Below are 25,224 nucleotides of genomic sequence, written 5' to 3' on the forward strand. Positions count from 1 at the left end.
TTTATATCCAGAGCTAATTGCCAAAAATGGCATTAAAGTTACCACACAGGATTACCATCATATTTAAGGTTTTGGTGCTAGAAATTAGGAATAGCATCCAGTAACAATGTTACCTGGCGTTTTCCTAATTTTAATTACGTATTTGCCATCAGTTTTTGCTTGCGAAACAGTAAATTAAATACAATCCTCACAGCACTAATTAATAAATAAAATAATTCATAATGCAGAAATATGTCACTAACATGAGCTTGTAACATTTGAGGGCATAAAAGCAGCAAAAGAGGGGAAGGAGAACGAAGATGGCTGACCATCAATATACAATGTGTTCCAGTTGCCAGAGCGGATAAGTTACTTACCTGTAATCTTAGTTCTCTTCCAGGGGTATACTCATCAAAGTCATGAGCACTGAATTATCTCCGCCCATGTGCGGGAACCCGGAGCATATACAAAAATACATATATATGTGTGTGTAGTAGAAAAGGAGTACATAGTACGAGATAAATATACACATTTACATGTATAACATAAAAAATATGCAGCCCTAAACATACCCAATAGGCTAAGAAGCCAGATTTACATGTATTTCTCTAGTATGAAAATAACCCATAAACATATAATGTAAGAGAAGGACATGTACAGTAATAGCATTCCGCAAAAAAGTTTTATTTTCATCAAAGAAAACAGGTAATGGCAGGCAATTAGCCTAAAGAAGGCTGCATAAATCAATAACATCCCTGTACAGAAAAGGAAACTGGCACCTCGCCTTTAAGGCCTCAGAGACCCTGAGCATCTTGCCTTTAAGGCCTCCAGGAGAACCCTGCTCCCATCATGCTCCACAGGTGACAGTTAGGTCAGTTCTTTTGTACGGTATAAGAAACCTGTAGGAACCTGCATCAAAGATGCAAGGAGAACAAGTAAACTGTTAATGCACGTCCGGGGAGGCGGGAGGATTGCTTATGATTTTGATGAGTATACCCCTGGAAGAGAACTAGGATTACAGGTAAGTAACTTATCCTTCTCTTCCAGGGGATACTCATCAATAGTCATAAGCACTGAATAGAGTAGCAAGCCCATACCCACTTCTGAGCGGGCGAGTAAAAAACAGTGAACTAAATAGACGTACACATGTTAAACAGTATTAGCAAACAAGTTTCTCAGTGAGGCTTGCCCAACCTGAGCGTCTGCTGCGTGTCAGCATCTAAACAGTAGTGGCGAGTAAAGGTATGAACTGATCGCCATGTAGCTGCTTTACAAATTTCTGCTATGGGGACATTCCTCAGGAGAGCCGTGGTAGAAGCTTTTCCCCTAGTGGAATGGGCCTTAGGCTTCCCCGGAAGGGATTTGTTGGCAATTGGTATGACAGATGAATACAAGAAACTATCCATCTAGAAATTGAACTTTTGGAAGCTGCAGAACCTGTGTTAACAGGACCGTAGTTAATAAACAAACGTTCTGATTTCCTCAGTGTCTTTGTTCTGTCCAAATAAAACTTAAGAACCCTCTTGAGATCTAGGGAATGGAGAGATCTTTCTGGAGGATTGGAAGGATTCGGAAAAAAGGTAGGTAAAGTGATAGTCTGGTTAATGTGAAAGTCCGATACTACTTTAGGCAAAAAGCTAGGATGTGTTCTGAGAACTACTCTGTTAGTGTGGAACACAGTATAAGGTTCCTTACAGTAAAGAGCCTGGATCTCACTCACCCTGCGAGCAGATGTAATGGCCACCAGGAACGCGACTTTCCATGTTAAATGCTGTAAGGAAGCTTTATGAATAGGCTCGAAAGGAGCCCACATTAACTTTGTCAACACAATGTTAAGCTCCCATGAAGGAGAGGGAGACCTGACTGGTGGGTAGACCTTTTTCAAGCCGTCATGAAAATCCTTTACTACCGGAATTCTAAACAAAGTCTGGTTGGGGGACTTCCTATAGGTTGTGATTGCTGCAAGGTGGACTTTGATAGAAGCGAACTGAAGAACAGATCTAGACAAATGCAGCAAGTAGGGTAAAATCACCTGTCCCTGACCCCGGATGGGATCATGTCCATTGTCCACACACCATAGGAAGAACCGCTTCCACTTGAGGGCATATGATTTCCTCGTGGAAGGTCTTTTCGCTTTTTTGAGAACAGCCATACAGTCTGGATTCAATTGTAGGTGTCCATATTGGATGACTTCAGGAGCCATGCTGTCAACCGGAGGGAGGACAGGTTGGGGTGGAATACTCTCCCTGCCTGTTTGGATAGGAGATCCGGGCGGCATGGCAACCTCTTGTGTGGCACTTCCGATAGTTGAAGGAGGCCCGGAAGCCACCACTGGCGAGGCCACTCCGGGGCTATTAGGATCATCCTGGAGTTGGTCCTGTACAACTTGTTGATTACCACTGGTATCAACGGGATCGGTGGAAAAGTCTACAGTAAGCTCTGAGACCATTCGATCAAAAGGGCATTCCCTTGAGATCCTTGCTGGGGAAACCTGGATGCAAAGACGGGGCATTTTGCGTTTACCGCGTCTGCAAACAGGTCGATGTCTGGCGTTCCCCATTCTCGAAAGATGCTGTGAGCGACTTCATTGTTGAGAACCCAATCGTGGGCTTCGACAAAGTCTCTACTGAGAAAGTCCGCCTGGGAGTTGAGAGAGCCCGGTAGATGAATAGCTACTATTGACAGGTCTCTCGCTAGAAGCCAGTTCCATATGGTTTGAGGCTCTATGAAGAGTCTTCTTGATCGGGTACCTTCCTGTTTGTTCAAATAATACATCGTCGTTGTATTGTCCGTTTGTATTAGAATGGAGCGAGACTTGAACGACGGAAACAGAGACGTGAGAGCTAGATGTACAGCTCTCAACTCTAGCAGGTTGATGTGGTAGCTCTGTTCGGAGTCGGACCATAGACCTTGTACGTGCAGAGGGCCCATATGAGCACCCCAACCCTGCAGAGAAGGAAGCATGCGTGACTAAAGTCTGGGTTGGAGGGTCCTGGTGGAAAGGGACTCCGTACATCAGGTGCGATCGCTTCATCCACCACCGGATGGAGTCCTTGGCTGATTGATGGAGAATTACCTGATCCTCCCAGCACCCTGATACTTGCATCCACTGGTCCTCCAAACATTGTTGTAGTGGACGCATGTGTAATCATGTGTTTGGTACTATAAAGATGCACAACGCCAATGATCCCAGTAGTGATGACACCTGTCGAACTGTCGGGAGATGCGTGTGAAGAAGGGTCAGGTATTTTCCTTGGATTGATGACAGCCTCTCCTCTGAAGGACACACGCTTGCTTTTTCGGTGTCCAGGAAGGAGCCTAGGAAATGGATGTTTTGCGTTGGATTTAGTATGGATTTCTTGAAATTGACGTGAAGGCCCAGGTTGTGGAGAAGCTGAAGGCAGCACGAGAGATGATCCTGCAGCAGAGTTGGAGATGAGCTCTTCAGGAGCCAGTTGTCCAAGTAAGGATATATGAATATTTTCTGCTTGCAGAGGAAGGCGGCCACCACAGCCATACATTTGCAGAATGTTCGGGGAGCTGATTTGAGCCCGAACGGGAGAACTGAATACTGGTAATGTTGAAAAGACACTCAAAATCGTAGAAATTTGCGATGTTTCTTCGATATTGGTACGTGGAAGTATGCGTCTTGTAGATCGATGGAGCACATCCAATCCCCTTGATGAAGCTGTTGGAAAATTTGATGGAGTGCTAACATTCGAAATTTCTCTCTGCGAATGTATTTGTTCAACAGTCTCAAGTCCAGTATAGGCCTGTATTCTGTGGTGGGGCCTCTTTTTTGCACAAGGAAGATAGAGTCCTTGATTTCTTTGAGGAGCGGGAATTTTCTCTATAGCTCCTTTGCTTAATAAGGTGTTAACCTCCTTTTGTAACAACCGTTGGTCATGGTGAGAAATGCCTCTCGGAGGTATAGATGGAGGAGAAGTCTTGAACTTGAGAATAAAGCCATTTTGAACAACGTTGATGACCCATTTGTCTTTTGTTATAAGTTTCCACTCCTCCAGATGTAAAGAAACGTTCCTCCCACCGGAGTGGACAACAGCTTTGGAGGACGAAAGCGACGACGAAATTCCTTCTTCTTTTCAAGGCCTACCACCTTGAGAGTATCCAACTCAGTTTTCATTTTTGCCATTTCGTCGTCTGCATGTGACCCAAACAACGACGATCCATTAAAGGGCAGATTAACGAGCTTTCTTTGAGCATCGGGTTTGAGACCCTTGAGACGAAGCCATGCTGATCTTTGTGAACAAATGCCATGTGCATATCCATGAGCTGCCAAATCTGCAGAATCGGCCGCTGTACTAATGATCTGGTTAGCAACCAGGCCACCTTCTTGCACAATCTCTAGGAAATCCTTTTGATCTTCCTTGGGTAATTTCTCTCTGAATATTGTTAAAAGAGTCCCATAAAGATCGGTCATATTGCCCCAGTAGAGCAGCTGCACTAGCCACTCTCATCACGGATCCTGACGTACTGCACATTCTCCGTCCCAAAGAAACCATGTTTTTGCTGTCCTTCTCTGGAGGAGCAGATGACATAGAAGTATCGGAATGTGCTTTCCTGGCAGCGGCGACTGTAAGGGAATCCGATGGAGGGTGAGACCGCAGAAACAAGAGATCTTGGTCTGGGGCTTTGTATTTCTTTGAAATTCTTGAAGGACCCGAGCCCACTGTGGCAGGTGTCAAAAAAGTCTTCATCGCAGGCTCTAACAATTCTGGCACCAAAGGCAGCAGAGGCTTTGCCGAAGCCCGATGGTGTAAAGTTTCAAATATAATGGATGTAGTAACCCGAGGTACCCACATGGCTATGTTGAACTTGTTGGCACCTCTACAGAGCACCTCATTGAATGTCCCAATATCATCAACAGGGGATACCCTGGATGGTGGAGTTGAAGATATAGTAAGAGAATAGTCTCTATACGATGATCTTGTTGATGCGGTCGTTGTAGGAGACCTCTGTCTTCTCCTTGGCGTATGTGAACGGCGGGACCTTAAGCGCTCTTTTGAGCGTGAGTGCCGTCTTAATGGAGATCTGGAATGCCTCGAGGACCTACTAGCAGGAGGTCTTGAGCATCCAATGGTAAGAAGTCTCTCATTAGGTTTGAGTTGGATCTTCCAGTGTCTAATGTCCTCCAACCAGCTGGGTGACATGTTGATAGGAGGTGATTTGCTCACTGGAGAGCCCTCCGGTGTAACTTGAATGATAGTTATACCCGAAGAAGAAGAAATCTCCCTCGACGTCGAGAGCTGTAAACTAGACGTTGGTCTTCCTAAGCCTTCCGCAGGGATAACTTGCCTGTCCCTCGACGTCGAATGCCTCGACGTCGAACCAGAATGAGCCACCATCGACGACGACCATAGAGGTGACACTCTGGACGGCGGAGATCTATGGGACGAAGTCCCCGACGTCGGTCCCTTCGACGTCGACCGCTGGTGAACATTCGGTGTACTCGACATCGACTCTGCCCTCGACGTAGACCTCTGACGGGTCCGAGAGGGGAATCTGGAGTGTCTCGACGCCGACCCTCGAAAAGGGGGCGGAGATCTCGACCTCTGCATTGACGTTGATGGGCGCTTCGACGTCGACTGTGGTTATCGTGCTTCGAGCCTGAAGCATGTCTCGACGTCGACTTACTTCTCGACAGCGATCCTGTCCTCGACGTCGATCTCACTTGCTTTGCAGTTCTCGACGTCGATTTACTTCTAAACGGCGATCTGGTCTCTGAAGTCGATCTCACTTGCGTTGACGTCGATCTCGCTTGAGTCGTAGGTCTCGACGTCGACTTACTTCTCGACTGCGATCTTGTCTTCGACGTCGACCTTACTTGTTTAGTTGGTCTCGACGTCGACGACATGCTTTGATGTTTTTTCTTACTTCTAGCTTCTGGTGATGCAGATCTTCGCCGTTTTCTTGGAGAGGAGGGCCCTCCAGATGAATGATGACTTTCTGGGCCACGTTTATGATGTTTTCCTCTCTCCAGCAAGCCTAGAAGTCTGATCTTCTCTCTGTCTTTCAATGTTCTTCTTGAAAGATGAAGACAGTGGTAGCATGTCTCTGTGTTGTGAGAAGAAGGTAGACACACAACGCAAACCGAATGAGGATCAGATTTGGCCATCTTCTTCCCACAGGAAGGACATTTATAAAATAAAGGTGGCATATCTGACTAAAAAGAATGACCAATTAGTCAGAAAAAGACTGATAAATACCACCAGTATCACGAAATATCGAAAAATGTAGTTAGAATATAATTTCTGACTAGAAAAAGTCAAAATCAGTTAAGCTCAAGCTCTAGGTTCCTCACAGAAGGAGCCGGAAAAAAGAACTGACCTAACTGTCACCTGTGGTGCATGATGGGAGCAGGGTTCTCCTGGAGGCCTTAAAGGCAAAGTGCTCAGGGTCTCTGAGGCCTGAAAGGCGAGGTGCCAGTTTCATTTTCTGTACAGGGATGTTATTGATTTATGCAGCCTTCTTTAGGCTAATTGCCTGCCATTACCTGTTTTCTTTGATGAAAATAAAAGTTTTTTGGCGGAATGCTATTACTGCAAATGTCCTTCTCTTACATTATATGTTTATCGGTTATTTTCATACTAGAGAAATACATGTAAATCTGGCTTCTTAGCCTATTGGGTATGTTTAGGGCTGCATATTTTATATGTTATACATGTATATGTGTATATTTATCTCGTACTATGTACTCCTTTTCTACTACATACACATATATGTGTATTTTTGTATATGCTCTGTGTTCCCGCACATGGGCGGAGATAATTCAGTGCTTATGACTATTGATGAGTATCCGCTGGAAGAGAACTGGGCAGTTATCTAGCATTGGTCCAAAATGAGCTAAAATGATAAACAGCTTGGAATATTTATCGTCCCAGGGAAGAGACAGATACAGGCCTACCCGTAGCAAATTAAAGGATTTTAATATACCGGCATCAGCCAAAGGTATCATTTTAGCAAGACACTGGTACCCACCAACACTGTGCCAGTATAAGAGTCCTTCCATACTGGCTCAAAAGCATTGACAGAAGTAGCAAGGAACCAAGTGCAAATGTGGAATTTAGAGCTAGGTTAACACATAATTCAGCCATAATAAATAAGGTCACTGATTTATATTAAAGTTTGGTACTAACTGATTAGAAAGAGCTGTCATTTAAAAACAGACGAACATCCAATATTACAAAAATATAAATTATGATAGCAAAAAGGCTATGGGAAGAAGAGTAGATAGTCATAAAAATTGTCATTTAATGGTGGAGTTCTTGAGATCAAGGACACCCAGATGTGTGAAGATAAAGTTCATATTTAAATGACAAAGAGAGATTTCAAGTGCTGCCAAATAATTCTCCAACAATACTCAGAACATATTAAAATCATTTTAAATATTGTCTTTGAAAACAGCTGGCTAATTGAAAATAGACAACATTGTTTAAGTCAAGAATATTCAATGACACCAACCATTTACATCAAAATACTTAAAACTTTGATGAATCTGCAAATTGGACCCATAAAATGTAGTGGACCTATCAAATTTGGGTTCAACTGCTTTCTGAATGTCGAGACACCTTTTAACACATGGTGGAGAACATTGTGAATACAAATTTCAAATACACCATTAATTCTTTGGGAAAGCGCTCTGACACCTACAGGTCTAGCTAGCGCAATACAAAAACTTATATAAATAAATAAATAAATAAAGACAGTTGACTTCATTTTCATAAAACATGATCTGGCTCTAAATTCCTCTCCAAACAGCTATTTGATTTTTCTCTGCAGACACCCACCCCCCATCCACCTTTACTCCCTTCTTCCTCCCTTTTTTAATGAACTGTCTGTATAGAAATTCCCAATTCCCTTGCCTCAACCTAAACATCACAGTACATATATCGATCTTTGCCTCCATGGAATACTGGTACGTGATCCACAACTGTCTCTCAGCATTGTGTTATTGCGAGAGAAGGGTTTGGTAAATGTATCCATCACATGATCATGCTGTTAATTGGTACAGACTCTTCTAGTGTATGTAGTTGCTCTTTTGCTTTACAGTATGTGATAATGACATGTATAAAAAGTGTTTGTTAGGATATAAATGTCTCCTGCATGACAAACAAGTTAATACCCTGAGTGACACGACTGCATATGAAACTGATATCTTGATTTTTGATGAACCAGTTGATACGCTTGTCAAGCTTGCATGCTGAAGGACTGGGCCTTTCTGTGGTGATTCCAAGGTCCAAAACCTGTTCTGTCATCTAGAGCGGTGCACCAAGAATGCCCTCTTTAACGACATGAGACTACTGTCCAGTCCTGGTTTACTGCCCTCAAGCAGTGGAAGCAAGATGCTGATATTTTTGTGGAATGATAATACAGAAGCACCATTTTTTGTTATATTTTAGGAGGAGTGTTGCCTCTCGCCACAGGCATTTTACATTTCCACTTGCATATAACACCCTAACCTTTGCTTTAACATCCTGTATGTGTGTGTGTCGAGTGTGCATGTGTTGTGTAGATGGTAGCAAGATTCTTTGTTGTGGTGAAAGTCTGATTACTGGGCCAGTGGGATCCATTTTGGATAGTCCCTAGTTTGACATGGTACATGATAGAGGATAGGCAATAACCTCTACCGTTATGAGGAAAAATGATTGCCTGCGTCCCTGGAGCTGAAGAGAGGAGACCCAGACACTGAACTAAAAGGGGAAGGTCACATGACTGCCGTTAGAAATTATCTGACCTTTAGAAACTATCTGAGGACCATTTAGCAGGGGATTGCTGATTAATCCTAACTGAATACATCTATTTGGTGGATGACAGGACAGAGGGGCGAGTCATCAGAGTGAGGAAGTTACCAGGCAGTGGCTGTCTTTCTGTCTTTCCCTGAGTGCTAGTTCAGAGAGAGTGATGGGAGCCTGGTGAAAAGTCTTGCCACTTCACCATGTCCATGTTTTAGGATACTTACTCCTCCTTAGAGCCAGTGTCATCACTACCTGCTGTGACAGCCATCACCCCTTCACAAACGCTGTATTTGCACGGCAGCCAGAAAATGATATTTAAAAAGGAACCACCTCAAAATGTTTGCTGGACTTTAGACAGTGGATCAACATCCCCTGTCTTGAAAAAGAGTGTAAATGGAGGGGCCAAAAAATCCTCCTTTTTTCCAGTTTCAAGTTTTTATTGACCAAGGAAGGAAGTTCTTCGAAGAATACTTCAAGAGCTTCTGTGAACCAGGGTTGTTGTCCGACTGATAGCCAGTCTCCCAGAGTTGAGGGGACATCACCTGAAGTCTGCACAACTTGCTGGAGAAGCTGTGGGTCTGTCTCACACTTAGAGACGTGCCTGCCTTCTCACGGAGGGTAAGAGAGTACCTGGCCCTTCAGGAGGAGAGACTGTCCATGAGGAGAAGCTCAACCGTGTAACCGATGTGTGGAACACCAAAAAGAGGTCAACTTGTTTTTGGGAGTGTATCTGGTGTTGACCCAAGCTGAGAGGGGTGATCCAGCCTCCATGCGTGGCCCATGTAGCAAAGGGAGAGAAACAGCAAAAACCCTCTAAATACTAGTCTGCTGTCCAGCATCTCTATGGTGACAGAAGTGCTGTGAACCAAGGCATCATTACTGCCATAGTGCAGGAAACATTCAATGAAATGGAGGCCTGAAGACAGACAACCACCGAACCAGGCCTTTTCTATTTTCTTCAGCGTCATGGTTCATGCCGATGGGTCACGACCATGCTCCCACTGACAGAGATGCCATCCTTGTGAGCGTCGTGGGTGTACAGCAACCACCTCCAGGTGATGATCTGTATTGAGAGACTGTGTCTTACCCTAGAACTGCACATTAAAAAGGGTATCTATGAACAGAAAGTAGCTAGGGTGCTCAGCAAATTTTGAGCATTAAGCATCACAGCCTTACCTGGTGAAGAACAAAACAAGCTCCCCCCACCCTTCCTTGGAGTCCACGATCTTTGATAGGGCTGGCAGTGAAATAATGACATTGTACGGTTAATTGTAGACCACCCTATTTACATACATTTGTATGAAGCTGTATGGCTGGAAACTAATGACACATCTATGCCAGGTGCAGACTGCAATTGTACCTGCCTCATATGACTGATTTTTTATTTGGCTCTCCTAGGCACTGTTGAAGATAGGGTTTTTTGGCACTAGTGGTCAACTATTATGACTAAGATTACTGTAACCTAAGAACACTTGTTGAGCTAGATGTCTGGGAGTAAGGCTTCCAGCAGCTACTGTTTTCGGAAGCTATAACTGGTGGCAAACACAAGGTGAGCCAGATTACACATCAACATACTATGCCTTCGGCTATGATATACACGCTCATGAAAGAGCTGAAGGAAATCAATTCCTCTCTCATCACGGTTCAGGTATCATCAGCAGAAACAATCTGGGAATTACAATTGATACATTCAGAAATGTCTTTAATAAAAACACAGATATATAACTCAGATAAACATATTGAAGTCCTAGCACAGAAAGAACTGGATACCCAAGATAAAGTAGCAGACTGATCGAATATACAAAAAAAAGTCACTGACTTTGAAGATAAATGCAGGAGAGGCAATATTCACCTCTTTGGGCTGCCTGAATTGCAAGAGGGGGAAAACATCAAAGGTTTTCTGGCAACCTTTATCAAGAAATAATTTAACACTAATTTCCACTCCCCCATTAAATTCCAGAGCGTGCACAGGATCGGGTAAAGAAAGACTGCTAATAAGGACGCATCGTGACCAGTGATAATGTGTTTCCAGAACCACCAGAATGTGTGAGTTCTCCTTCAGGTGATGAACCAACATGGGTTCAAAGATTACATTTACAGCTGATTTCTACTACAAGATCAATCTACTTCAGAAAAATTCTTAGACCTGCGACTTACAATCTAGGCACAGATCCTGGTAGTTCGCTCAGTATATGCTCCGAATACAACACAATCAGATTTGTATGCAAAAGAGCAATGAGTACTAACTGAAATAAGCATGTTGCCTGTGGGGACTGGGAAAGACTGGAATTTCTCAATTGATCTGATTCTTGATCACTCAAGCCACTCACACCTCAGATGTGATTGTAATAGAGGAATTCTCAGAGATCTGATGTCTGATCACCAACTAAGTGATCCTTGGAGAGTTAGGCACCCAATGGAAAGAGAATACACCTTTCTATCTTGTCTTCATGGCATGGAGACTTTAACTAGCTATTTCTTGATACATGCTAGACTTTTTCCAAGTAGCAGAAACTGCAATAGGCGTAAGTTCTATTTATGATCAGGCACCAATTATCTTGCTAAAAGTATGATTTGATGTACCAGGTGATAGAATCTGGAGAATCTATATGATACAATATCAAATCCCAGAGTAGAAAATTAAATTACTTCGCTATCTAGAGGAATATTAAGACTCGAATGAGAAATCAGTATCTTCTACACAAACTTTATGGGCAGCATGGAAATCCTATGTTCGAAGTATTATGATAAGGGATGCCACAATAGCACATAATACAGCATAAGCGCAGAAATTGAAGTTGAAAGTGTAGAAACTGGCGTTAACCAAGACTTATCAAGCAACATCGACAGAGGCTCATCTTAAAGACGTTAGTTTGAAGAAGTACAAATTAAATAATATACTCAGGCTACAAGCGGAAAGACTCTAATGTATCGAATGACATCATTAAGAAAAAAGAAAAAAGGCCCACATACTTGTTGCCTATAGCTTAAGCATAGAGATGCGAGGTCAGCTATCCCAGTGCTGTATGAAGAGAATAACTCACTGCTTACCTGCCTGAGGGCTAATGTTGAAGAATTTACCTCATCTACTTTTGCCTGTACACCTCAGAAGTTCCATCAGATGAGGTCATTGAGACAGCTTTCATAAATAAGTTACTCATTCTGCATCTAACTGATGAACTAAGAGAAGACTTATATGGAGAGATTACGTACAAGGAAACTGCAGAGGTGATTAAAACAACACCATCGGGGAAGCTGCTGAGAGAGGATGGCTTCTAAATATATTAATACAAATACACTCTCCATCTCCGTTCTAGGGAAGATGTTCAGAGAAGCCATGGAGACAGATGGCATAAGTGTGGACATCAGTTGAGTTTACATTCTCTTTATACCTAAACTAGGGAAAGATCTGCTTGATTTCAGAAATCATGGAGCTATTTTCCTAATAAATGTGGACATTAAAGTCCTAGATAAAGTTTTGGCTACCAGATTGAAGAAAATCACCCTACTAATAGAGCATAGAACTCAAGTTGGGGTTGCCCCTGAATGTTTTACTCAAAATTATGTGTACTCTCTTGCATTTTGTGAATGGCTGAACTATTTTTTGTGTTTAAAATAATTTACAAAACAATGAATAACAATTACAATAAATTACAAATTTCTTCTTTTTGATCATATTTTGGTCCCTGTGTGTATATACATCACTGCTCCCTCCAGCATTAATTGCATATCCCTAAAACATAGCTTTTGTTCCAAATACCTGATGCATATTCCTGCGTCGTTTTCTAGGACCACGTTTGTCCACATAGCAACCATTGTCTTCTGAAAAAATTGATTCACCCCTGGTTCGACTGTCGGGGAACCCTTGTTCTCCATACCAATAGGAGTCCTGATTAGCAGCAACATCCAGAGGATGATTCAAGATAATATGGTTGTCCTTGCTGAACAAATGCAAAGTGACTTTGAGAAATGTAACAAGACACAGCGCTCCATATGGGGATGGGTACAAACACTAGATATGGTACTACCACACTGTTTTAGTTACGTTTTTGTTGTGTTACCCACAATAGTCTACCATACACAACTTCAACAAATGGATCATCACATTAAAGACTACATTTGGCAGAATGGCTCACCCAGGGTGGCAATGGTCAAATTGCATGCCACATCTACTTCTAGAGTTGTCTGACTCCCTAAGATGGAACTGTGTCATACCACCCAACATTTGTCACAACTAGTGTATCACTTCAACATTGACCTGAAAAAAGTGGTTTTGGTGATACTAGAAATGTATCTGCAGAGCTCAGTGACAGGTCCGCAAGTGATCTATGTGCACCATCCTACTAAAAATCCATATAAATGGACAAATGCTCAACTGAACAATGTTTGTCATAAACCTTCAAATGATGTGATCAACTCCTTTCAAGATCTTTGCATGGAATTTCATTTTGATTATTTGAACTTTCTTCATCATTTACAACTTAGGCACGTAAAACCAAATTGGATAAATTGGTGACAAACCTGGGAATCATCTCTCCGTAAATTCCTGGAACAATGGGGTGGCTACATAAATAATCTCAGGCTTCTACAAAACATTAACGGAGAGGTATACTCTAACCTACTGTGGACTGCTGCGACGCGCGCAGTAGTCCTATTTCGAGAATATCTTCACTGATGCAGAATGTTTTGCCCTTTTCTAGTCCTATTTTCGAGAATATCTTCACTGATGCAGAATGTTTTGCCCTTTTAGCCAACCATGATAGCAGTTTTAGAAAGGACAGATTGAAACTCAGTTATTTTAAATTAGTTTGTGATTGACACTGGTGTCTGTATAACGTGTACAGGGCAAAGCAGACTGAGGATAAAAAATGCCGAAGGTGGGACAGAGTGAAGGAGTCATTATACATGTCTTGTGGCACTGACGATTTTGCATAATATTTGGGCTTCGGTTTGTCACCATCTGAAAGATGCTGAAAGCTACGAGTAATTTGACAAATAAACCATTACAGGAACTTGCCCTACTCCATGATACATGTGGAATCTCAAAGATTACAAACCATAAAAAATAATGGCTTTACTCGGCACTAGCAGGGAACATAGGGTGTATTCTGAGGCATTGGAAATGAGTTTAACCATGACCGTGTTCTGTGATTTTAGCAAAAAGTAGTTGCGCAGTAATATATCTTTTTTAACATTGCCCACCTCCCACTTTCTTCTTTAACCCTTCAAGTTACGCCGTGCACCATGCTATATTTATGCATACATATGCACTGAAAAAAACAAAGGTTAAAGTGATGTTATAGTGAGGTGAAAATGTCAGTTAAAACATGGTGTTTAAATATACAAAACTACTGAAATTCACCAATTATGGTTATCTCAAGTCACTACAACTAGTGCCCTAAGGTAACTATAACTCGGACCCCTGCCATGCACAGTTTTCTCATCAATAATTTAATTGCAAGTGTTGCTTTGGTATTATCAATTGTGTCATAGATCATGCCATGAGTGATGTAATATGTGGGGGTAATTAGCAGTGCATGACACAAATTAGAGTTACATGGGATAATTCTATGGTGTATTTCAGTGGTTTTGTGCAATAAAACAGCATGTTGTAACTGACATTTTCACCTAACTATAACGTCACATTAACTTTTGGATTTTTCAGTGAATTTCTAGGGTTTTTTCTTCACGTAAAGTAATATTTTATTACTTTATGGAAAGCCAACCACATGCCATCAGCCAACCACATGATGCGCATGGCAAGGCCCAGCATCCAGCCACCTGCAAGCAGCCAACCTAACACCAGGCACTGCCTTTTGGCATGTGCAGCGCAGGCCCTGGCTGCACTAGCTAGACTTACAGAATTTGCCAAAGAGTCACAACACTAAAATATAAAAAGTGACCCTATTCTCATCTTTCTGCAAAAATTACCAATATTTTTAATCTAGTGTATATTTCAGTAATTCACACAATGCAATATTTAATAATAGTAACTGTTATAAAAATATTTATAGTTTAAATCTTTTATTAGCATTTTCAAAAATACCAAGCGAATACAGCAGCAAATGTTGGTCATTGGGGCATACACCCATCTAGAAGCGAGAAATAGACTACATGCTTTGCTGGGAGTGGTACATAAACAGCACCAAAGAAAAAAGCAAAAGAAACAAGAGAAAAAAAAAACCCCGCAAAAGAATCCCCCCAACTCCCCCCTCCCCATCCCCACTCACCATATGCGATATCTGCACTAATGTGTGTAAATAAATGCGATCATTTCTCAATGGGTCTCTCCGGCTCAGGGACATCCGAAAGGCATAAGAGTCTGAGATACTTGGGGCACGTCACCTCGTGGAATTCCTGTGACAGTAGCAACATGTAAGGATCCCATACCTCCTGAAATTCATCCCCCTTCCCCACTAACGTCATGGAGATCTTCTCCATTCCCAAAATGTGCCAGATCCTGTGTAGACAGTTTGTGTGTGTGGGGATGGTCGCTGTGCCTCAATGGGCTAGGATGGCCTGGGCTGCCGCTCCCAACGTCATTCGAATCTGTCGGCCTCAGGTGGATTTCAAAGGGTTTGTTAATGGGTTTGGGAGTCCTAGCAGCATGTAAGTTGGAAACCGTGGGAGCTGTGTGTCCAGGTGTCTATCTATATCATCAATGACCTGTGTCCAATATTTCTGAATCTGCAGGAAATACCATAGTATATGTGTTAGGGACCCCTTGTTTCCGCAGCCCCGCCAGCAGCTGTCACTATGCAAAGGTTTGATTTTATGTATCCTGAAGTGTGTAATACCAGTGTGATGTAATCTTTGTGTCTCTGTAAGGGCCATACTACATGCTGTGTGACGGACCCTGTAGGCTATACCCTCCCATTCTTTTGCGCTTAATGATCGCCCCAGTTCCTCCTCCCAACGTTCCCGCCCAGCGTGGAAAGTATGAGTGAGTTTGAAGCAAGCGTTTGTATAACTCTGAAATCATGCCTTTATCAGACTATTTGGCCAGGAGCCACCTTTCATACTGAGTCAAGCGATGCTGCACCTTTGCGCCATTGGAGGGGTGCATGATCTAATGTCTTAATTGAAGATAGTAAAATCGGTCTGATTCCGGTAGCCCGAAGTCCTCCCCTAACTGGGGGAATGATAGTAGGCCCTAAGCGTCGAAGAAATGGCCCATGGAGTGGCATTCCGATGTCCTCCAGGTTGTGAATTCCGCCGTTGTAAATCCCGGGGTGAAGTCCGGGTTCTCAAATAGGGGAGTCAGCGGAGAAGGATAGGTAGTCAGACCCTTTCTAGTGCTAACACTGTCCCAAGTTGTCATCGTAATTCAAGTTATTGGGGACAGGTACAGGCTTCGTGGCCTGTGTGCTTTGGGGAGAAATGGGATCTTCCAGAGGGCCGTACCCGCCACCGCTCGATCCTAGAAGAGCCAGTGCTTTTCAGACTCTGGGCGACTCCATTCCACCAGATATCGCAGTTGCACCGCCTTGAAATAGAGTTGTAAATCTGCGATTCCCAGCCCTCCAGCTTCGGGGGGGAAGATAGCTCAAGGAGAGCTTCATTCGTGGCTTCTGTCCCTGCCAAATGAACTGCACAAGTTCTGACTGGAGTTTAGCGATCGTACCTCGTGGGGGAGAGAGGGGCATGGTCTGGAAGACATATAATATCTTGGGAAGGTCCGTCATCTTGCAGGCCACTATGCAACCCATCCAGGAAATTCGAAGGTGTTTCCACATCCCCAAGTCACTTCGTGTTTGTCGAAGAAGTGCCCCGTAGTTGCTATTGTCGCTTAAATTGTGCTGGCTAGGTGTATCCCCGGATACGGAATAGTCTCTGAGGTCCACAGCACCGGGAACCGAGCCGCAAGGAGGTCCACTGGACCCTGAGGCACCGAGAGGTTGAGCGTTTGAGATTTAATGATATTGATTTGGAACCCCAAGACTGCCCGAAAGCCTTAATTTCCCCCATAAAGGCCAGTAGAGAAATAATCGGGTTTGCCAGGGATGCCAGGATGTCATCGGCATAAAGACTGATGGAGTACCTATCTCCACCAAATGGGACGCCAACCATGTCCGGATGATCTTGGATCCTCTGGGCCATGGGCTCCATATACAGAGCGAATAATAAGGGCGAAAGCAGGCAGCCCTGATGGGTGCCTCTGTGTATGGAGAATGGGGTTGAGGTAAACCCATTAATCCGGACTGACGCGGAAGGGGCTTGGTAGCTGTTTAGGATTCGGGTTCTGCATTTGTCCCGGAACCCGAAGTGCGTCAGTACCTGGTTGAAGTACGGTCAGTGGACTCGGTCGAACGCCTTCTCGGCGTCGACCGCTAAGAGCATATATTCCCCATGGAACCTGTTCGCCTGTCAATAATATGCAGCGCTCTCTTAGTATTATCGCTGGCCTGCCTATGAGGAACAAAGCCTGCTTGGTCCGGGTCTACTAGGAAGGGGAGACAAATGTTGATTCTGTGGGCTATAATACTCGTGTATAGTTTGAGATCAATGTTTAAGAGGGAAATAGGCCGGTAGGAGCTGCAGTGCTGTATGTCCTTACCGGGCTGAGGGAGGACTATTATAGAGGCTTGAAGCATGTCCAGCAGGATTGACCCAGGCTCTGAAAAGGAATTATAGAGTTCTGTGAGAACAGGGGCTAGAGTGGAGCAAAAGACTTTGTATAAGGCCGCTGAGATCCCATCTGGGCCCGGCGACTATGCGAATTTAAGGCGTGCTATTGCCAAAATGACCTCCTCAATGCGAATATCCTCATGGAGAGACTCTGCCCGATCTGGGGTGAGAGTCGAGGTCTTGGCCTCCTTCAGATATTGGGATCCGGCCTCTGCGTCTAGGCGTTAAGAATCATATAGGTGCTCATAAAAGTCCTTGAAGGCATTCGCTATGTCTGGACCTTCAGTGACCAGGCTTCCTACAGAGGAATAAATCTCAGAGATTCCCTGTTCTTGTCTTTTTGCCCGAAGGGTATTAGCCAGGCGCCGGCCGCACTTATCTCCCCCGATATGAGTGTCATAAACGGAGGGCTGAGTATTCTGCTCTATCTGTGTCTAAAGCTGCTAATTGTGCGATCATGTTGGAATGTTGGTGCTAGACCCGTGGAGCTCCCGTGCGCTGATATATGCGTTCAAGCTCCCTGGTTTGCCCAGTGAGGTCCTCTCTCTTTGCCCTGCGCAGCTTATTGTCTGCTGAGGACATAGCAATGAATTCCCCTCTAATGACGGCCTTGAGTGCTCCCCATAGTGTCGCGGGTGATGTTTCGGGGGTATCGTTATGTGTAAGATAGTCTTCAAGTGCGTGCTGGATTTGGTTTTTGACCTCCTTGTGGAGTAGCATCGAGTCTCGTAACCACCAGGACCTGGGGGGGAGAGCAGTCATGGGAAGAGAAAGTGAGAGTGTGTCTGCCCGTGGTCGGACAGTGCAGCTGTGTGTATTTCAACGTCTTGCATGAGTGGAAGAATTTCCCTGGTACCCAAAAAATAGTCCAGCCTGGCATATGTTTTATGGGCATTGGAATAGTACAAGTATACTTTGGACTGTGGGTGTTTAGCCCTCCATAAGTCCACCACCCCCAATTGCCCCAGTGGCGCCCGACCCTCCGTGGATAGCGCTCCCGACTGGCCGTACCTCTGTGCTGACCTGTCCATCAAGTTGTCGAATACCAGGTTAAAGCCCCTCCCAGTAGTAGTAGTTGGTACCCTGAACCCAGAGCTTTCTCCCATGCCCCATGTAGGAACCCGCATAGATTGTACCTATCGCAAGTGACCTCCCTTCTATGGAGAACCTATATAAAAACCAGAAGCCCCCTGATTTCTTCTATCTTCTGCTCAATCACCCCACGGAAGGACTTAGCCACCAGAATTGCCACTCCCGTCGATTTAGTGGGAGGGGCCGAAAAAAATTGTTGCTGGAAGGCCCTAGATTTCAGTCTGTGACAGTCCCCATGGAGGAGGTGCGTTTCTTGTAGTAGGCATATATCTTTCCAAAAGGACTCAAGGTGGTTGAGTATCGCCCGCCTTTTGATCGGGTTGTTGTGGCCCACACACATTGAGTGTTAAAATGTGAAGAGTGCTTCCTGTCATGTGGGCAGCGAACCGGCTCCATCCACTCCCGACCCGCCACCTCCCCCCCACTGAGAGCCTGGGAAACTATGCGTTGCATGGTATCAGTACGGTGTGTAAAAATAGCACTGCCCCTGCATGGGTGAGTGAAGGCCCCAACAAATTCCCTTTCAGAATTAACAAACAACAACTGTAAGAAAAAATAGCAATACGTTCTTTAATATAATCCTGTGGAATATCGAAACTACATGGTAAGTCCAATGGGATGGTGCAGTGTGGTCAGTGGCTCAACTCTCCCCGCCCGCCGCCCCTCACTTATCTGTACATTATGCAATATTGGGTCCAGGTTCAAGAGGAAACGGTTTTAGCCAGCGTGGAAGGGACTGCGTCCAAAGCTGCCTGCCGGCCCTTGGCTATCTCCTCCGGGTTTGGCTTTGCTAAGGCGTGGCATCGTCCCACTCTCTGCCAGCCGTTTTTCTTTGCTCTTTGTGAGGAAGGTGATGTGTCCCCGGGGCATAGCTCCTCCGGAGGTTCTATTCCCAGTTCGCGGCATGTCTCTGCAAGTGAGCGAAGCTGGAGCAGTTTTCCCTCCCAGCGGAAAATTAAGCGAAAGGGATGGCCTCAGGAGTAGGAAATGCCCAGGCTGCGGATTTGCGCTGTCGCCAGTCGGAACGATCGACATTTCTGCAAAGAGCCGCAAGGTCCTGAAAAAGGGTGGTGGACTGACCTTGAAAGACAATAGGGTGCGAACTGCGCGACTTCTTCAGAGTCTCCTCTTTAACTTGAAAGTCATGCACGCAGACTAGTATGTCCAGAGGGCTAGACATGTTCTGCCTGGGGAGGCCCACCCGGTATGCTCTGTCCAGTTGAATCGGAGATTGTGGTGGGCCCCCCAAAATATGGTGGAAAAGGTCTCGGACAAAACCGAAAATATCATCCCCCCCTGCTCCAGTCGCCACTCCCCTAACACGTACATTGTTCCTCTGGGATCGATTTTCCAAATCTTATAGATGTGCCTGCATGTCGATGTGCTGCTCCCGCAGTCGGATAGCCTCCTGCTTAAGGGACTCTGGGGGAGATTTACTAAGCTTTTGCGCCATGTTTGCGAATCAAAAGTGACAAAAAACGAAGCAAAATTTATTTTTTGTTATTTTCTTTCCAGCGCTAAACGTGTTTAGCGCTGGAAATAACGTAAAAGTAACGCGAAGCAACACATTACGCTCCTTCGCGTTACTTTGCGCCGTGGGGGTGTGCCAAGGGTGGTGCATGGGTGTTCCCATGCAACCACCAAAGCTTTCTCATGCTAAACCCAATTTACTAAAACCAGTGGATTGAGTTTAGCGTGAGAAAACTGCGCCCTTTTCAACTAGGTGCAAGGAAGGAGAAATGCTTTCATTTCTCCTTCCTTTTCCGACTTTGCATGCATGCTACACTGTGCTCCAAAGGTTAAGAGACCTGTGATCTTGACATACCACGATATTGGACTCAATCATAAAACCTGTTTCAATCAACTCTTCAACTTTGAAGACATGCAGAAAATCACACAGCATTTTTCAGTTTGTCACTTGGATGCACCGGGTCTACAAGAGGGCGCCCCATCTTTCCCAGCTGAAGATGTGTGTCCTTCTATGGATCAGCTTGCAGAGATGCTGCCAGGAGTTGTTCAACAACTTGGTCTAAAGAGTGTTATTGTAATGGAATTGGAGGTGGTGCCTTTGTCCTAACCAGATTTGCCCTCAATCTCCCGTCAGTGGTGGAAGACTTATTCTTATTAACATCAACCCATGCGCTGAGGGTTGGATGTTCTGGGCAGCAGCCACAATTTCTGAATGGACTCATGCACTTCCGGATATGGTTATATCACATTCAGTTTCAAAGAAGGAAATTCACAACAACCATAATCTGATCCTGACTTATCGCTAACGTATTTTGAATGACATAAACAGGGACAATCTTCAACTTTTTGTCAAGTCATATAACAGCCGAAGAGATCTAGAAATTGAGCGCCTATTTCCCTGAAGGACCTTTTAACACTCTGAAGTGCCCATCATTGCTTGTTATTGGTGATAATTCCCCTGCTGTGGATGCTGTGGTTGACTGCAACTCAAAACTGGACCCTACAAAGACCACACTCTTAAAGATGTCCGATTGTGGTGGATTCCCACAAGTTGTTTAGCCAGCAAATCTTGCAGTAGCATTTAAATACTTTGTTCAAGGCATGGGCTACATGCCTACAACTAGTATGACCTAGCTTATGAGAGCCCGCACAGCTTCTGGGTCTAGATGGAAGGCAATAGAAGTCGATCCCATACCAGAGAGGGTACAAGAAGCCGTTCTCATATCAGCTAAGGCAACCAAAGCAGAATCCATACTTCTGATGGCAACAGAAGTCGTGCAAACTCAAATCTCACTTCCAACTCTGGAAGCAAATGAACACCCATTGAAGCCTCTTGCTAAGCCAGTCTTCAGTGTACTAATATTTCAGCTCTACTGCTTATGACTGACCACTATGCCATGCATCTCGGATTTGTTGTCTGTGTCACGAAGATCTTGTTTGGACCAAATATAATTGTTTGGATACCTAGTCAGATCACTGCCATAAGTAATTTTAAATACCTGTAATTTGCCACTCAGTAACTAATGCTAAAGCTTAAAAAAGTTGCCAAAATGTTGCATAAATTATATGGAAACAAATTTTACATGACCAATTCACTTGTCTTCCTGTTTAAAGTAAGTCGCCTGCTTCCATGAGCTTTTCGTCTCTGAGAAGCAATGCATGACGGTTACGTGTTTAAGTTATGGAAAACTTAACCTTGGGTTTCAAACTCCTGTGTACATAATTAATTACACATACTACACTGTTTAAAAAATTGCTCCTTTTCTAATTGAATAGTATATCTATTTTCTATACTGAATATATATATTTGTATATTATAATATTGATAATTAAACGTTGATTTATTTTTGAAAAACTAACCTGTTACACACAATGCCTAACGCAAAACTAAACGCTTTAATGCATTGAATGTTTCATAAAATGACGTTCTGGATTCAGTTCTTTAAATAATCTGTGTGTTTTTTGCCATTTCGAATTTAAAATGTATTAAAGCACTTTGATCTCCATGGCATCACTACTAACAATTAAACCTATGCATATGTTTAGTGAATCTTTTCTACTACAGTAGGGGACATACCATACTGTTCTTCCTAATAATGGACGGAAATGTTTATATCCAATAAGATTATGTATTCTGCCGCATTCCATCTCTTGACAGTGTATGCCTACCCTTATGCAGATTTCCTCTGGAAGAATATGGCAACCTCTGCACGAGAAAAAAGCCCTGATTGAGGAAACAAATCTGCAGGAAAAGGTGCGGAAAGTCCAGTTTCCATATTATTTCCCATTACACAGAGTAAAAAAATGGCAATAATCCAGTATTTCTGCATCCAGAAATCACTCATCCATGCGGTGCTGGTAATTCCAGGTGCAGAACTACTGATGTGGTGTTCCTGATGGCAACAGCTGTAATAAGGGCATTGGAGGCAAACACATGAAAGCCATTCTCTATCGATGACACTTTCTCCAGTCTGAGTACTGTGCAACACAGAGTATGCACCTGGCCGAAGGACTGCAAAAGAACAGCACCCAATGGTGCCACTGAACCGGTGTCTCAGGTCAGATCCATTCCTATTGAGAAACGGCCTGAAACCAGCAATCATAACTGAACCCAAACAATGACTATACTGTTTACATGCTTGTGAATAAAGAGGACTAAGGAAGCACTTTTAGGGTGGAGCCCAGGTTTTTGTATGTGGGAGAACCCAACAAGAGTAAGCAGCACAAGACATTGTATGACCAATATCTTCCCTCCAAAGGAGAGAGAGAGTGAGAGATAGAGGGAGAGAGGCATGAACTAAAGCCAAACCATATCCTTCAGCCATGCAATCACGATAAAAGTCTCTCACTCAGCTAGGTTGTAAACAACCGCCCGCTGAAATCTCTGCCTCAAAGAAGAAGAATGAAGGCGGCATAGACTGCTCTAGGGTACTCTAGGGATAAGACGGGGTCTACAGACTGCCATCACATACCTAGTTTCAAATACGAGTCTGTGAAGGCAAACTTGACAACCCAGTCCAGATTCAACTCAAGAAGTACAGAGGCAAAACCATCAAAGCACAGGACTCACAATTCTGGAACAACCTCCCTTCTGAGAAAGTAACCCAACCTACCAGCATTCACAAGAGCTCTGACAACCAGCCTGTTCTAGGATGCAAATAAACATGAAATGGTTCATTTTGGCATCAACCATATCTGTATGGACCAGGAAGCAAACCTCTGCAAACTAACAATTCTGCTTCACCACCATCTAGGTTGAGTTACAGGCATACCATCCATAGCCAGAAGACCATATGCAGAGACCTTTTTGACTCAGAATTGTAGCAGCATAAGGTAACATTTCAGTACATTACAAAACACCAACACAAGTAAATGAGAGTATACAAAAGGTGACCTCTGACTGGATGGCTCATCACTTGTTTCTCGAAAGCCATGAAAAACTCCTAGGAGACGTTTGAGCAGGAGGAGTGTGAGACAGTGACTAGATGGGCGGAAAGGCAATCATGCACTTAAATCTCGAAAGGTCTCAACCAAAAGAAATCCCTTCAATCCATTGTGTCATTGGAAGCAGACACTGCAGAATGAAGGCAATTGTGAATCAATTTTTGTCCATCACTGAGAGTCAGAAGAACATTTAGTTTCAGAAGTCACTGATGACTGTCCTGACAGCTGTGTTTTGAAGGGTGCTGTACAGGGGCTTCTAGGAAGAGTAAAGGTCAGTTTGTTCAAGACTCACTTTATGAGAACAAACGTGACAGATGTTTAAACGAATGCTTAAGCTGTTGCTTCTAGCCCACTAGGAGTACCTCAAGCAACATGTTCATTACTTTTTATCTTGACTGTGAGGCCTCCTCTGCAGTGTGTGTGGGTGCGAATGCGGAAGAGTTTGACTGCACCCGATGCTAGAAAAGCCCAGAGTATGAAAGTCCTGGGGAAGTTGACATTCATTTGGTACAGCACCCGCCAGCCCCATTAAGGTGCCTAAGCCTTTAAGCGACTGACAAATTGGTATAAAGTTTTATTTAAGGTGGTGGATGTATTTATACTCCGGTCAAGACGAGTGACCAAACCAAACATGTATTATATGGTGAAGGACATATGGCGCTGCCTGTCTCCTGGACATATATTTCCTTCCATTGGGATGTTAAAGGGTGCGATGGACGAACTATTAAGAGATATTCAGCAAAAAGGAGTTGTTAACATTTCACACCATAGTGATTGGCACAGGCAGACATAGCAGATAAACACTGCATTGCGAAGACTTATGTATATCACTTAACAGAGCCATATAGTTTAAAGAATGATTTTGGATTTGACATCACTGAGTAACGAACAAGACATATTCAAAAGGCTTACTTTTTATTTGATTATGAAATATAAGTGTCATGTTTTACCTTTTACAGATACATTTCAAATTTTATTTTTAAAAATTCAGCAAGAAACACCCCGCTAACTGCCTTATGATAATTCAGGAGAGGACCTCAAGCCCCAGCATTCCCCTCAGACCCGCCCACTGACGCTGGACGACGCGCCCGGAGGCGCTATATCTTCCGAGGCTCCCTCGGTGGAGCGGGGGGTAAACGCTGCTATCAACAGTACCTGACAGGCTTCTGGGGGCTGCCTTGAACCTTCCATCGGCTTTCGCCCGGTTCCCCTGCCGCTGTCGCCTCGCGCCATCTGAGGCTGCCGCAGGAGAGGACCTCAAGCCCCAGCATTCCCCTCAGACCCGCCCACTGACGCTGGACGACGCGCCCGGAGGCGCTATATCTTCCGAGGCTCCCTCGGTGGAGCGGGGGGTAAACGCTGCTATCAACAGTACCTGACAGGCTTCTGGGGGCTGCCTTGGACCTTCCATCGGCTTTCGCCCGGTTCCCCTGCCGCTGTCGCCTCGCGCCATCTGAGGCTGCCGCAGGAGAGGACCTCAAGCCCCAGCATTCCCCTCAGACCCGCCCACTGACGCTGGACGACGCGCCCGGAGGCGCTATATCTTCCGAGGCTCCCTCGGTGGAGCGGGGGGTAAACGCTGCTATCAACAGTACCTGACAGGCTTCTGGGGGCTGCCTTGAACCTTCCATCGGCTTTCGCCCGGTTCCCCTGCCGCTGTCGCCTCGCGCCATCTGAGGCTGCCGCAGGAGAGGACCTCAAGCCCCAGCATTCCCCTCAGACCCGCCCACTGACGCTGGACGACGCGCCCGGAGGCGCTATATCTTCCGAGGCTCCCTCGGTGGAGCGGGGGGTAAACGCTGCTATCAACAGTACCTGACAGGCTTCTGGGGGCTGCCTTGGACCTTCCATCGGC

At 44.5% G+C, this 25,224-nt stretch overlaps 1 protein-coding gene and 1 pseudogene across 1 annotated transcript in view; one reads left to right on the forward strand and one right to left on the reverse strand.

The window, feature by feature from the left end:
• Nucleotides 1-25,224, reverse strand: part of ADPRHL1 (ADP-ribosylhydrolase like 1) — a 554,849-nt gene that overhangs the window by 96,928 nt on the left and 432,697 nt on the right. The gene's annotated exons all lie outside the window — the stretch shown is intronic.
• LOC146805466 (protein NDRG1-like) lies at nucleotides 20,170-21,059 on the forward strand (annotated as a pseudogene).

Source organism: Triturus cristatus, chromosome 8, assembly GCF_964204655.1.
Source record: "Triturus cristatus chromosome 8, aTriCri1.1, whole genome shotgun sequence".
NCBI lineage: Eukaryota > Metazoa > Chordata > Amphibia > Caudata > Salamandridae > Triturus > Triturus cristatus.